This window comes from Bos grunniens, chromosome 8 (assembly GCF_055505025.1).
Source record: "Bos grunniens cultivar Pamir isolate PY7600 chromosome 8, Bosgru_T2T1.0, whole genome shotgun sequence".
NCBI lineage: Eukaryota > Metazoa > Chordata > Mammalia > Artiodactyla > Bovidae > Bos > Bos grunniens.
Window position 1 is genome coordinate 110,116,010 of NC_141172.1, and position 13,468 is coordinate 110,129,477.

A 13,468-nucleotide genomic window follows, 5' to 3' on the forward strand; every position below is an offset into this window, starting at 1 on the left:
TCCTTATGCCTGTCCTGGAAGTGATTCTGTGTTTCACAATCCTGTTTATCATGCACTGCTCTGCAGGCTGATTACCCAAGGGGAGAAGGCTGCCCTTCAGAGAGAAAGGAGCCTTGGCTCAAGGGTGACCAGGGCAGGTGGTGAGGGGCTGACTGTTCAAGGGTAGTGTGAGTGTCTCACTCTTCCGGCTGCCCTTTCTGTGTCAGAGAAAAGTGCCCTCTGGCACACTGGCGAAAAACAGAGCAAGGACTTGGTAACTACGAGCCGCATCCAAGAGTGCTATTAAACAACTCCAAAGTTGAGTTTAATTGGTTCAGAGTGCCTTGGGTTGCTGTGGTTTTAGCATGTTAAATATTTCAGATTTGTACATATGCTTGCCCTTTCTTCCGGAGAAGGCAATGGCACCCCACTCCAGTACTCTTGCCTGGAAAATCCCATGGGCGGAGGAGCCTGGTAGGCTGCAGTCCATTGCCAGGGGGCCAGCGTGAGGACCTCCACCCGTGGCAAAGGTCATGAGGAAGGAGGCTCGACATACGCAAAGGCGGGATCGAGCCTCAGGAGTCCCCCTGGAAATCCTCGAGCATCTACCCCCATAACCAGAGCCTGCCTACTTTACTACTTTGTGCTCTCCCCTACACTTCTGACTTTATGGGGGGCTGTCCCCCACCACCTCTTTCGGAGAAGGAGTTAACTTAGAGCTCCAGTTAATAATAATTCCTGGGTGTGATAGGAGTGTTTCAACCTACAAACTCCTCTGAAGGGTCTCTAGCCTGCCTGACAGGCTTGTCCGGTCACATGTGATTGCTCAAAGCCTCCCAACCATGAGAGGCACGAGATACTTTAAACCTTCTAAAAACAGGTTCCTTAGAGAAGTTAGAAAACTATAAGTATAGTGGGCTGATTAGAAATTGTATCGGTGAAGGGTTTTTCATTTGTTGAGCCAATGTTTACTGCTAAGTCTCCACATCCCCTGCCCTTATACACATTAGTGAATATATAGAAGAAATAAGTATTAACCTTTGATATTAATTATGTTAGACCTTAGGCTAAGCAAATTCTTTCCTTAATTAAAACCCACTACACCCTCACCCTATAGGAATGTAACTTTATCTGGTACCTTCAGAAGGTGGCGTCTGTTTCAAAAATAATCACCCCTGGAGAAATAAGTGTTCTGGTTGACTGACCACTGTCACAAGGAGAGGGTCATAAATTGTCAGCAGGCCCCCCTGGCCAGAAGATAATGTAACACCCCTAAGACCTCTGTATACATTTGTATGAAGCACCTGACTTTGATAAAAGTCAGGACTGCTGTCCCCACGTGACTTTTGTATAACATCTCAGTGTATAAAAACAGACTCTGGAAAAATAAAAAATGGGATCAGTTCCTCAAAAGACTGGTCTCCCCATGTCGTTCTCTCTCTCAAACTCTGGCTGAGTTTCCATCTGGAGCACGGAGCCTGCCAAGCTTACTAATTTTGCCTGGGCTTCTAAGATCTGACTGGAGAGGCCTCAGTGTCTCTCCTTCAGGAGAACGGAAGGACGCCTGTGGCCTACCTAAGTGGTGCAAGCTTCTTGTCTTGAAGTTTTATTGGTTTCCCACGTAAACCAAGCTACTCAGCCTCTTTTCTCCACTGAATTTTCCTGCTGAGCTATCCTCATTCTATTACTCTTTATATCTCTAATTAATATTTAATTAAAGCTATCGTACCCTGATCGCCGAAGCCGTCTCCCCTTCGAACTCCCTGGATCAGCCAGGGCTGGACCTTGGCAGTGCATGTGGTCACGAAGAGTCGGATACGACTGAGTGACTTCACTTTCACTTTTCACTTTCATGCATTGGAGAAGGAAATGGCAACCCACTCCAGTGTTCTTGCCTGGAGAATCCCAGGGACAGGGGAGCCTGGTGGGCTGCCGTCTATGGGGTTGCACAGAGTCGGACACGACTGAAGTGACTTAGCAGCAGCAGCAGCAGCCCTTTCTTCATTATAAACACCTCTCTGCCTCGCCCAATCTGATGGGCGGAAATCATCGTTTAAATAGCTTTAACAAATTTATGTAAGAGCATACACGTTAACATTCTAGTAAATGCCTCTGAGAAGTGAACAGAAGGAAATATAAGAAAACTGCTAGTAAAATTAATATAGATAGTTCCAAAATAAGTATATTTTGTAATTGTCTAAACACATCATCAATTTTTAGGACTGATAGGAGGGAGCACTGGCTTGGGATTCAGAGGAGGCATTCTGCATTCTCATTCTCAACCGTACAAAGTGGCTGTGAGAACCTAGATCAGTCTCCCCGTTTCTCCGGGGTCTGATTCTTCTTACCTGGACTCATCTTTAGATGAGTAGGTCATCCTTAAGAGAGTCAAAGAACTATGGATCTTGCAAGAACAGTATCTGATCCTACCTTCTTATAGGACTTGACCTTTGCAGAATGATGATAAGAAACTAGGGTCCAGAGAGTCGAGTGACTGAACTGAGGTGAGCCGGGCCGTGAGTCCCGGGCCTGTGGTCTTCTGACTCCCAGGCCACCCCTGTCCCCACCCCTCAGCCCTTTATTTCTTAACGAGTTCTTGGTCAACAAAGTTATTGAGAATGGTTTAGTGAAAACATACATTGGAAATCTCAGTAATTTATGAGAGATTACCATGATTTTTAATCTCAAAATATGCAGTTCCTGTTGTTGTAAAGTCCTCTTTGTATTTAGCTTTAATTGTCCATAAGCCATACCTGTGAAAGTGACACATTTAAAATTTTAGATATCATCAAATAACATATCTGTAATTCACCCAGTGATTGTAGCTAATATTCATATAGGCACTGGTATGTGCTTTACATATGTTGACACATTGCATCCTAACCAAAATACTAGTGAGTAGCTTGTATTATTATCTCCACTTTGTTATCAGAAAAATGAGGCCCAGAGAGGTAAAATAGCTTGCCCAGGAACACACAGCTAAAAGGTGGTAGAGCTGGGATTTAAACTTGGTCATTTCAGTTCCAAAGTTCTTGGCCACACTCCATCTAATTAATATACCATATTTGAAAAATGTTTTAAAATCATAAACAAAAAGTTATTTTAAGAAAAGTTGTATACATACTGAAATTTACGTTATTAGTTCATTTTCTAGGATACAATATATACATATTGAGCTAGAAAATATTTTTCACTTAGTGGCATTGATTACACAGTTAATGAAGCAATCTTAAAGTTTAATCATACTAATAGATATACTATATAGTATACTAGAAAATCGAGACATCATTTCTAGGACCATTTAGTCAGGTTAAACGTGTCAAAATAATATAAGTATATAGCTTTGGAAATTTTACAATTTAAGGCCAGTTTTTGAGCTGCAGCATTATATTATAGAAGGAAAGAGTAAGGATGAATCTGGTCATTAGTGAAATCTGGGTTTCCATTTCAGCTCTACCATCAAAGGCTGTGTGGTTGAACAAGCTTATACATTTCTCTGAGCCTAAATTTCCTTATATTGAGAATAGGAATGATATAGGACTTAGCAAAGTGCTCCGCACAGGAGAACCATAAATGTCCCTTCCCTCACTGCTTTGAAGTGTTACATTTTCAAGGCATTACGCAATGTAGAAGCCTCAAATCACGCCTCAGAATATCTTCCAAGTTCTAAGAATAAATGTCAGAGAAAATTCCAAAGCATCTATGTAATATTAAACACTGCTAGCAGACATCTTCCATTTGCACGTTTTTTCCTCTTTTGTATTCATGCTCAACATTTTAGGAGTATGGTCAATCTGCCAGTGTCTAGTCCCTGGACTTTGCTGTGGAAGGTGCCCACTAAATTGAATGAATGGTCTAGCATGGTGCTTAGAGCTGGCGGTTGTTGCATCAGTACCCCCATCTCAGTGTGGAAGAGTCCCAGCAGGTGCCACCCTCCATTAGGTAGGAAGGACATTCACTGGCATGTTCAGATTAGCCAAGGAACATCAGCATCTTTCAGTCACATGCTGATGGCTCCATCAGACTGTTCAATAACCCAGTTACCTTCACTGCTTTTAAGAGAAACAACTGTACCAACAAATCATTTAAAATACTTAGGATTAGATGGAATCTTGAAGCCAGGAAAACTCATAATTCCAGTAAAATTTTTTTTTGTTGTCTCAGCAACTTCTGACCCTTCTGGATCCTTTGAATGAAAAAAAAAAAAGTTTCATTTTTTAAAACTATCTTTAAGTACAGAGGTCACACATTGAGCATAATATGTAATTGGTAGTTCTTATAGAAATATTCATTAAGCTCTATGAAACTTTGTTGAAACTGAGCCCATATGGTGTTTATGTGGATTTGAGGCGATGGCTGTCAACTGGTCAGGCTTGTTAACAAAGACTAATGTCTAAGGCAGAAAGGCACATTTTCAACAGACAAAAGAAGCACAGTAGATATCTAGAATATGTTAAATAAACTCCCAGTGAAGTTCTTCTCCACCATGCTTCTTCTTGAACAGGACCTCCAGGATAATTTTCAAACACTGCTTACATGATGTCATGCCATGCCCGAAAGACTTCCTGGGCTCCCTTTGTCTTCAAGATCACCTTGGACAGTGCCACAGCAATGGCCTCTGACCTGTTCAATGTCTTCTCTCCGTGGGGAATTCTAACAAGGGAACGATGGGTTCCGTGGGGCCATTTACCTCTATGACAAGTTCATCTGAACCTGCTGTCCCCTCCAAGAACTTCCACGGTGTAAAGTAATCCACCAAAGCCGCCACTGATTCTCCTGGGAGTTTCCAGGCCTGGCAGCCACCAGTCCACTCACTGCCATGGTCATCTCTGTACCTTGCTTCTTCCTGGCTCCAGACCTCTGCACCTTTAACATGGACCCAAAACGTGGTCCAACGTCTCTCTATCAAACCCTCTCTGTGGTTTAAAGGCCTCTCTCGGTCTTAAAGACCAAGCTCAGGACCTGCTTTCATCCTTTCATAATTTCCTCCAGAGTAATCTAATAATCATCTCCGGCACTTCCTTCCTTCGGGCTGATCTGCTACTGGTCCTACATCATCCCCTACTCGGCTTACTGTGGTATGTGTGCTTATTAGCCCTTCTGTACTCAAACGCTTATGAAGGACACATCCCGTAATCCCCCAAATAAATCAAGAAAGGCTAAGTGTGGAAGCTCTGGAGAAAGACCTGGATTTGAAGCCTGATTCAGCTAACAATGATGAGTATAACCTGAGTGGCTACTTAATTTCTCTAAGCCTCAGTCTTTTCGTCTATAAACAGGAGATGGTTATATTGACGCTATAAGGTTGTCGTGATGATACAAGGCACACTGCGCACTTCTCACTGGTACCACAATTGTACTGCTACAACCCTCGGCACATCTGCCCACGCTTCACAAACAACGAGAGGGTATGAGCTAATATGACTCACTTAAGAGTGTAAAAAGACCACCACGAAAAGGCGTTCTTTAACGGGGCCATCAAAACGTATTTCTACTAACATTAAATTTACACACAAAAAGTCAGTCAGGATAACGGAAGTGTAAAATTACCAATTGTACCCACAATAGATGCTAAATATATACTTGCTTCTATTCAATAATGGATAATTTAATGCCATATTTTACTGGTATTATAATAATGAAAGCTATTCATATAATGAAAATGCCATAGTTAAATTTTTATGTAAATTAGTGGCATACTTACTATAAAAGTTAAGGTAATTTCTTTTTGCAATGGTTTTAGGTTTTCATCCAATGAATAAACTCTAACGTTTACTGTAAGAAAAAAATGGTCATTATTAGAAACTCTGTTCAACTCACAAGCTGACAACATTATTAATAATCCTACAATATGAGGGCCATGAAATTGAAAGTAAAGTTAAGAAAGTAAAAAACATTAAATCCAAGTTCCAAGGGAAAGATGAATCAGGATGTTGCGCATGAACTGCAAAATAGAAAAAAATATTCTTTTCACAAAAAATTTCCTGGATGGGGTTCCTTTAAATATTTCTCTTTTTTGCATTTAAAATATTAAATTTATTAAAAAGTAGTTTTATACAAACTTTTGTATTTTTAACCACTGGTAGATAAGAAAGACTGCAGCTCACTGGTGTCTGAATTAACTATAGAGTAGAGGAGAAAGAACATAAGCAGTAAGTTGTGTTGACAGAACTTAGTGAAGCATTCTCTAATACAAAATCTGCATGTTTAAGTACTGGAGTACAGGGAGGCCTTCCCCAGTGGCTCAGCGGTAACGAATCCTGCAATGTAGGAGATGCGGGTTCACTCCCTGGGTCAGGAAGGCCCCCTAGAGAATGAAATGGTAACCCACTCCAGTGTGCTTGCCTGAGAAACCCCATGGACAGAGGAGCCTGCTGGGCTATATGCATGTGGTGGCCAAAGAGTTAGACACAACTTACCGACTAAACAACGACAAAGTAGGCCTACACATTCAGGGAAGGCTACTGCAGGCATCAAATTTGAACAAGACCAACCCCATCCCATGCCAAAATCTAAGAAGAGGGAGGAAAACAAAATTTGGGGGGCTTCCCAGGTGGCTTAAACGGTAAAAAATCTACCTGCCAAAGCAGGAGATGCAGGAGACTCAGGTTTGATCCCTGGTTTGGGAAGGTTCCCTGGAGGAGGAAATGGCAACCCACTCCAGTACTCTTGCTTGAAAAATTCCATGGACAAGAGGAGCCTGGCGGGCTACAATCCATGAGGTTGCAAAGAGTCAGACACGACTGAGCGACTGAGCATGCACACATTTGGACAGAAGGATGGAAGCTTTTCCTTAGATACAGGCACTTCTGATCATGTGTCTAAGAAATAGTTCTGACAGTCTAAAGCCAGGTTAATTGTGTATTGGCAGGGACCTGATGCTAAAATTATGTCAGTGATCTCCATCTTGGGTCCGTCTAGTCAGAACTATAGTTTTTCCAGTAGTCATGTATGGATGTGAGAGTTGGACCATAAAGAAAGCTGAGCACTGAAGAATTAATGCTTTTGAACTATGGTGTTGGAGAAGACTCTTGAGAGTCCCTTGGACTGCAAGGAGATCAAACCAGTCAATCCTAAAGGAAATTAGTCCTGAATATTCATTGGAAGGACTGATGCTGAAGCTGAAGCTCCAATACTTTGGCCTCCTGATGAGAAGAACTGACTCATTGGAAAAGACCCTAATGCTGGGAAAGATTGAAGGCAGGAGGAGAAGGGGATGACAGAGGATGAGATAGTTGGATGGCATCACCAACTCGATGGACATGAGTTTGAGTAAGCTCTGGGAGTTGGTGATGGACAGGGAAGCCTGGCATGGTGTAGTCCATGGGATAGCAAAGAGTCGGACACGACTGAGCGACTGAACTGAACTGATCTCCGTCTTATCTTATTACGTTTATCTAATTAACACCATCTTCAATGGTCATTCATAAAGGGCAGCTGCATTCAGTACATCCCCATTAGATCAACCTTTCTTCCCACACTTGAGATAACTTGTAGACGAAATTTCCCGAAAGAAGACTGAAACCATTTCGAACTGGAAACAAGGAGGCAGACATAGCTAGGTGAACTTTGCAATATAGTTCACAATTTTCAATGTTAGTATGAAACTGAAATATTTTTATAGAGGAAGATGATATTGAGAATTAAAAATTAGATTTTTTAAAGTTAAAATCCAGCCTCTGTATTAAGTTCTATAATACATCACTTTGTTTTTTTAAAAAACTATTTTGAAAGGAGTCTTGGCATCATTCTAACAAAGGTCTTTCTACCTCTAAATTATACTCATATTTTGCTGATTCTTTGTTTTATAATTTAACCTTTAGTTTGTCAGATCTTTACTTTTGTGTATGGTGTAATTTGGAAATTAACTCCATTTTTCCACCACAAAATAAACCACTTGTCCTAATACCATTAATCAGGTATTAACCATTAACCATCTCACTTTCCTCCCAGAAATTATAATTCTTTTTTTATTATACCTGACTGATCTGAATCGTAAATAGATTTGTCTGTCTGAATGACGAGAAATCCATTGTCATAGCGTAGTGAAATTTTTGCTGCTTTTGAAAAATGAGCAGATAAAGCTTCTAAATATACATGTGAAATTGCATTTGGTCCTCCAGATAACTCTTTTGGTTGTATCTGTTAAAAAATTAATGGATGAATATTATATAATTGAGATATTAAGATAATATAATTTATTATGATTATATTAATCATATGTTATTAACTAACTTATATAAATATAAATATATTAAGATAATAAAACAAATGTCTTTTAGGTATATACGAAAATGAGTTGTTATCTATATGTGGCATATAAAAATTTTATAAAATTAAACAGTAAATGTATTTTTCCACAAACACCTCTATATTTTAGTTTCTTATCAAATTTAATTTGAAACAATCACTTTTAAAAAGTTGATCCAGGGTAAATGTCTATTAAAAATGACAATCACTAAAGAATTCAATTTTTAATAGACAAGATAACCAAAAGTCATTAAGAAACATTAAGAAGCTCAAAAGTTAATCAGCAATGGATGAGTGGAAGAATGGGAGGATTCAGATATCAGGTAGAGAATGGACTAAATCACTTATCACATGGTAGTATAAGTGAATAAAATATCTCATATTTATTTAGTTATACCTAGACTTTTATTGAAAATCAAAATCTTTCTTTTCATGATGATTTTCATGTCCATTGGTCATTATATAATTAGTAAGTAGCCCTTTTCAAGTACACTGCATATGATCAGTATATTTTATAGAAATAGAATTTTGACATTTTTTTTTTGAGCATCGTTAGCAAATTTGTTTGGAAGAAAATTTGCTTGATTCAAGTCTAAACAGAAAGTAGTAAAAGCCTATGATAGATACATATGTTAGGGAAAAAAATAATTTTTCTAGAATACCATGGGATTAGAATGTTAAATATAGTTTAGGAAAACAAATGTTCAAAGTGTTCTCTATTAACTTCTCTGAATATTTAAAATCAAGTCAAACCTATTTTTATGCCTCTATATATTAACATTTGTTTTCCTCCTAATAAATAAGTATCTAAATCAAGTATCTAAATTATCTCTTTTTAGTATTTATTGTGTAATTTTAAAACAAGTACATGTGTTGGTTGATTTGGTTTTCAACTCATTTCACCAAATCTTTTCACCTAATAACCTTTATCTGCTTCATTCAACTTTTACATTTTTCTACATTGCCCCCAAGTCAGAAGCAGATTCTCTATTTAACATTTCCCACATACTTGCATGTAAAATCATATGGCACTTATCTCAGTAACTAGTGATCTCAGTAGTGCAATGTATCCACATCTTTATCCACATATGTAAAAAGGATCAGTGTGCCATCTACATATGGGTTTTATAAAGAAACATTTTGCATGTAAAAAGAAACTATAAGAAGAAAACATACAGTTAGGCTTGCGGAGCTTTGAAATTTACTTTCTGGACATAAATTAACTTGGTCAGAAGAATGTGTAAAACTTCTGTCAGGATAACTTTTAACAGCAATGGTCACTGGAAATGATTTTGTGTATCCATGAACTTACATTACTACATTTTCAGAGGCTCCAACATAGAATACATTAGGTGCTGAGACAACATATCTGCTGAAACTGTTAAAATTATTTAGTACAACATAATTTTTAATGTTTTTTACTTAACTCAAATTAGCAAATTTTCTTACATTTAACAATATGTGTTTTACTTCTCAAAATTTTATCATCTAGGATAAAGCCAGGACAGTGTCCTGAAAAGCAGAATTTCATTCTAAGGATGGTATTTCAAAGAGGCAGATGGAAATTATTTTAATCAGTTGCAACCAGGGCAACACTTAATAGAGTCCTCTATAAGAAGTAAAAATAGGGATCATGCTTCTGTCTGGAATTTTTAACCAAACATCAGTCAGTAAATTACTCTTCCTCGGGGCATGGGCAATAGTCTGGGAAAATGCAGAGTACTAGAATACAAGTTATGCTAGCTCACAAAGTATTCATATTAAAAAGCAGGGAAATAACATTAGACAACAGAGAAAAGAAATTCACTTGGATTTCTCAGGACTAAAAAGTCAATTTCATGTGGCATTGATTGAATTCTGCTCTCTATAAAACTATAATCAAAACACATTGTAAATGAAAAGGGGACCCTTCACTTACGTTTGCTCCTGTTCCCAACTTCTTCCCAAGCAGAAAAAAATAAACACTATGCTTAAAATGTCCATGGCTGGGTTAGGATTCAACGGTTGATAAAACCTTTCTTGAAACTGCCCTTTTTGTGTGTGAACTCAGTTTGAAGAATTTGGTTAAATAAGTCCTCAAGTTAATTATTAATATCAGATAGTGGGATCACTGAAAAGGAAACCTAAGAATTTAAATGATAACCTTTTAATGTCCACAGATAATTTTGGAATTCAAAGCAGAGAAACTTGTTTTGATGACTAAAACAGAAAAGATACCCAAATGGGAGTCTCTAGGAAAAATGTTTCAAAGACGGACACAGACATAATATTTGGAGGCTGCTGTGGTCTTGAACACTTTCCTGATATAGTAAATGCAGTTGATGCCCTGGTCAGATCCCCTTTTCTGGGCCTGGTATATGCACGCTACAGATGCTGGGAATATCAGTTGCTTAACTTTTCTAATTGCTCACTTCTCCAGGGATTACTAATTCACTTCAGCCACTGGACACAGCTTGCCCAGAAATGCCTGAGAAGTTATATCCTTTTCCTGGGACTGGCCCACAGTTAAAATTGACCAGTTCTGGGGATACAACAGACGACTCCCGTGACTCAAGCTGGGACAACCTTGTAGTACCACTCATGCTACAGAGCCTCTCATGGGATCAGGTTGAAGCAAGATCCTGCTTGAAACCACACCTTTGCTTATCTTTTCTCCTGCCCTGTCTTGCTTCCCTCCCTACTTACAAACTTCTCTTAAGAAAAGTCTCGCCATGAACCACTTGCAGAGAGTGTTTCCCAGTCTCAGGCTCTGCTTCTAGGAAACCATTCAAAATTTAATGAACATGAAAGGGGACTATCTTCCTGGACTCTGTGTAGAAAGTCTTAGATACAGAAATGATTCTGAGGTTTCCCTATAGTGAGTCTGGTTTGAATTGTGCCCACAAGACCTGTACTGATCCACTTTAGAGCAGATCTGAAATCCCAAGATAGTCTTCCCAAGTCCTGGGGTGTTCCCAAGGGATTACTCTAATCTACTCTGGGATTAGAATTGACCCATCAGTTCAGTTCAGTTGCTCAGTCCTGTCTGACTCTTTGCAACCCCATGAATTGCAGCACACCAGGCTTCCCTGTCCATCACCAACTCTCAGAGTTCACCCAAACTAATGTCCATGGAGCTGGCAATGCCATCCAACCATCTCATCCTCTGTCGTCCCCTTCTCCTCCTGCCCCCAATCCCTCCCAGCATCAGAGTCTTTTCTAATGAGTCAACTCTTCACATGAGGTGGCCAAAGTATTGGAGTTTCAGCTTTAGCATCAGTCCTTCCAAAGAACACCCAGGACTGATCTCCTTTAGAATGGACTGGTTGGATTTCCTTGCAGTCCAAGGGACTCTCAAGAGTCTTCTCCAACACCACAGTTCAAAAGCATCAATTCTTTGGCACTGAGCTTTCTTCACAGTCCAACTCTCACATCCATACATGACCACAGGAAAAACCATAGCCTTGACTAGACGGACCTTTGTTGACAAAGTAATGTCTCTGCTTTTCAATATGCTATCTAGGTTGGTCATAACTTTTCTTCCAAGGAGAAAGCGTCTTGTAATTTCATGGCTGCAGTCACCATCTGCAGTGATTTTGGAGCCCAAAAAAATAAAGTCTGACACTGTTTTCACTGTTTCCCCATCTATTTCCCATGAAGTGATGGGACCAGATGCCATGATCTTCATTTTCTGAATGTTGAGCTTTAAGCCAACTTTTTCACTCCCCTCTTTCACTTTCATCAAGAGGCTTTTTAGTTCCTCTTCACTTTCTGCCATAAGGGTGGTGTCATCTGCATATCTGAGGTTATTGATATTTCTCCTGGCAATCTTGATTCCAGCTTGTGCTTCTTCCAGTCCAGTGTTTCTCATGATGTACTCTGCATAGAAGTTAAATAAGCAGGGTGACAATATACAGCCTTGACATACTCCTTTTCCTACTTGGAACCAGTCTGTTGTTCCATGTCCAGTTCTAACTGTTGCTTCCTGACCTGCATATAGGTTTCTCAAGAGGCAGGTCAGGTGGTCTGGTATTCCCATCTCTTTCAGAATTTTCCACAGTTTATTGTGATCCACATAGTCAAACGCTTTGGCATAGTCAATAAAGCAGAAATTGATGTTTTTCTGGAACTCTCTTGCTTTTTCCATGATCCAGCGGATGTTGGCAATTTGATCTCTGGTTCCTCTGCTATTTCTAAAACCAGTTTGAACATCTGGAAGTTCATGGTTCACGTATTGCTGAAGCCTGGCTTGGAGAATTTTGAGCATTACTTTACTAGCATGTGAGATGAGTGCAATTGTGAGGTAGTTTGAGCATTCTTTGGCATTGCCTCTCTTTGGGATTGGAATGAAAACTGACCTTTTCCAGACCTGTGGCCACTGCTGAGTTTTCCAAATTTGCTGGCATATTGAGTGAAACACTTTCACAGCATCATCTTCCAGGATTTGAAATAGCTCAACTGGAATTCCATCACCTCCACTAGCTTTGTTCATAGTGATGCTTCCTAAGGCTCACTTGACTTCACATTCCAGGATGTCTGGCTCTAGGTGAGTGATCACACCATCGTGATTATCTTGGTCGTGAAGATCTTTTTTGTACAGTTCTTCTGTGTATTCTTGCCACCTCTTCTTAATATCTTCTGCTTCTGTTAGGTCCATACCATTTCTGTCCTTTATCGAGCCCATCTTTGCATGAAATGTTCCCTTGGTATCTCTAATTTTCTTGAAGAGATCTCTAGTCTTTCCCATTCTGTTGTTTTCCTCTATTTCTTTGCATTGATCGCTGAGGAAGGCTTTCTTATCTCTCCTTGCTATTCTTTGGAACTCTGCATTCAGATGCTTATATCTTTCCTTTTCTCCTTTGCTTTTCACTTCTCTTCTTTTCACAGCTATTTGTAAGGCCTCCTCAGACAGCCATTTTGCTTTTTTGCATTTCTTTTCCATGGGGATGGTCTTGATCCCTGTCCTGTGTACAATGTCATGAACCTCCATCCATAGTTCATCAGGCACTCTATCTATCAGATCTAGTCCCTTAAATCTATTTCTCACTTCCACTGTATAATCATAAGGAATTTGATTTAGGTCATACCTGAATGGTCTAGTGGTTTTTCCTACTTTCTTCAATTTAAGTCTGAATTTGGCAATAAGGAGTTCATGATCTGAGCCACAGTCAGCTCCCAATCTTGTTTTTGCTGACTGTATAGAGCTTCTCCCTCTTTGGCTGCAAAGAATATAATCAATCTGATTTCTGTGTTGACCATC

At 39.4% G+C, this 13,468-nt stretch overlaps 1 pseudogene; it reads right to left on the reverse strand.

Moving 5' to 3' along the window:
• LOC147367905 (complement C5-like) overlaps positions 1 to 10,212 on the reverse strand; it is a 41,145-nt pseudogene extending 30,933 nt beyond the window's left edge.
• Positions 10,213 to 13,468: the final 3,256 nt, after the last annotated feature.